The sequence below is a fragment of the Triturus cristatus genome, chromosome 12 (genome assembly GCF_964204655.1).
Source record: "Triturus cristatus chromosome 12, aTriCri1.1, whole genome shotgun sequence".
In the NCBI taxonomy this organism is placed as follows: Eukaryota; Metazoa; Chordata; class Amphibia; order Caudata; family Salamandridae; genus Triturus; species Triturus cristatus.
In genome coordinates this window covers 802,107,934-802,110,437 of record NC_140595.1, presented here as the reverse complement: position 1 = coordinate 802,110,437, position 2,504 = coordinate 802,107,934, and the positions used below count along the sequence as shown (strand labels likewise).

Sequence of the window (2,504 nt, the reverse complement as noted above, 5' to 3'; positions counted from 1 at the left end):
CATCCCTGAGGCCCAGCTGGGGTCCCGAGCCCCCCCCAGGAAGCAGAGCCCCGGAGCCCTGCAAGGGCAGGCGGGAGCCCAACCACGAAGGCTCGGGCGGGGCAGATGGGAGACCTTTTGGTGCCGACCATCTGGTCACACATTTCCCCTCGGCCATCCGGTCGCACGCAATGCTTTCCATGGGGCGACCAGATGGCTGGGCTGCCCTGGACGTCCTCATATGCCTCCCTGATGCCAGCCAGGGCTCCAAGAGTTCGGGCGCGTCTGCGCCTAGGGTCCCCTGAGTCTGCGCACGGGTTACCGGAAAGGGGGTAGCCTTCCTCCGGATTACTAGGGACAGGGTACTCCGGAACCCCTCTTGGCCTAGTGGTCCTCAGCCGGCAGTTGGATGGGACAGGACGCCGCCCCAGCCTGTGGTCTGTCCCCGGGCCAGCCACGTGGCAGGCTGCTGCGGATTGGGTCCTGTGGGCACGGGGGGCCTCCCCCTGCTTGGTTGGGTTCAGGGGCTCCCAGGGGCCCCGGGGAGGATGGCCTACCCACCCCAGGTTCTGTCCTCAGTCCTGCTGCGTGGAAGGGTGCCCGGGACAGGGTCCAGCGGGCCCGGGGAGGCTTCCCCTGTGCCTCCAGGCCTGGGAGCCCCGGCTGGGTCCAGGGGCCCCGCCGGGCCCCGGGTCGGGTGCTCCGGACCAGGGCCCTGTAACCCGGCCTGCTGCTCTGCCAAAGGCCCGGGACAGGGTTCCGTTGTGCCCACGGAGCCTCCCTTTGCTTGGCTCGGTTCAGGAGCTCTTCGGAGGGCAGCCTCCCCACCCCAGGCTCTGTCCGTCTGCGTGGCAGGGTTCCTGGGATGGTGTCTGGCGGGCCCGGGGAGGCTTCCCATGCACCTCTTGGCCTGGGAGCCCCGGCTGGGTCCGGGGGCCCCGGGTTGGGTGCTCCGGCCCTGAGTCCCGGCCCTGGCGTTATTCCCATGACCCGCCAAGCAGCTTCCGGGAAACGAAAGTCTTTGGGTTCCAGGGGGTGTATGGTTGCAAAGCTGAAACTAAAAGCAATTGACGGAAGGGCACCACCAGGAGTGGAGCCTGCGGGTTAATTTGACTCAACACGGGAAACCTCACCCGGCCTGAACAGGGAAAGGATTGACAGATTGATAGCTCTTTCTCGATTCTGTGGGTGGTGGTGCATGGCCTTTCTTAGTTGGTGGAGCGATTTGTCTGGTTAATTCCGATAACGAACGAGACTCCTTCATGCTAACTAGTTACTCCACCCCAGGCGGTCGGCGTCCAACTTCTTAGAGGGACAAGTGGCGTTCAGCCACATGAGATTGAGCAATATCAGGTCTGCGATGCCCTTAGATGTCCGGGGCTGCACGCGCACTACACTGAACGGATCAGCGTGTGTCTACCTTTCGCTGACAGGTGCCGGTAACCCGCTGAACCCCGCTCGTGATGGGGATTGGGGATTGCAATTATTTCCCATGAACGAGGAATTCCCAGTAAGTGCGGGTCATAAGCTTGCGTTGATTAAGTCCCTGTCCTTTGTACATACCGCCTGTCACTACTACCGATTGTATGGTTTAGTGAGGTCCTCAGATCGGCCCCGCTGGGGTCGGCAACGGCCCTGGCAGAGCGCCGAGAAGATGATCAAACTTGACTATCTAGAGGAAGTAAAAGTTGTAACAAGGTTTCCATAGGTGAACCTGCGGAAGGATCATTAATGGCGGAGCAGCCCGAGCGACCGACGGTGCCAGCCCGAAGCTCTCGGCCACCTCCTTCAAGCACACACTGTAGGCACAGGGCCCGGCCCTACCCTGGCACGCCCCGGCCGGCAAAGCGGTCCGTGGCCGCATGGGGCGCCTGGGTGAGGACTGGGACTTCGGCGGGCCTCTTTCCTCCGGGGAGGACCCGACCAACGGCTCAGCGGTAGGCCTTCCCGAGATGGAACCCAAGCTCACCCAGCATGACCCCCGCGGTGGGGGGAAACTGAATGGCAGTGCATCATCGGGCTGGTACCACCCCCCCTCAAAAGGCCCTGCAGCCAGCTGGGCCCTCTGGCACCCACGTCCCGGCCCCACCGAGATCCGGGCGACCAAGGAGTGGCCCTTCTTGTGAGGCAGGGCAGCCTGGAAGAGAAGGGGCCGAGGGCCTGTGAGGGGACCCTGGCTCCTCTCCATGGGAGGTGTGCGGGATGGGGAGCCACCTGGCTCATCCCTTCAGGCACCTCCGACCCGGGCAATGGTGGGGTGGGCTGAAAAAAGCCAGCCCGCCGGCATGGCTCGGGGCCGCCTGGCGATGGACGGCTGACGTGCAGGTGGAGCGAGCCTCCCTCATTGCCAGGTACCCGGTTCGACCCAGTCCTGGACAGCTGGACCAAGGGATTTGAAGACTCGCGTGGTCCCTCCCGGTTACTCCGGGAGGTACCGGCGGCTGCGGGGCTGCCTGCTCCTGTCGCACTGGGAGCCCCCTTCCTCGCCCGTTGGATGGTGGGTGGGGGGGGACTTTTTTTTTTAT

The 2,504-nt window shown here is 64.1% G+C and overlaps 1 pseudogene; it reads left to right on the top strand.

The window, feature by feature from the left end:
* Positions 1 to 1,010: 1,010 nt before the first annotated feature.
* On the top strand, positions 1,011 to 1,702 carry LOC146782898 (18S ribosomal RNA; annotated as a pseudogene; the record flags this gene model as incomplete).
* Between the last annotated feature and the right edge of the window lie 802 nt (positions 1,703 to 2,504).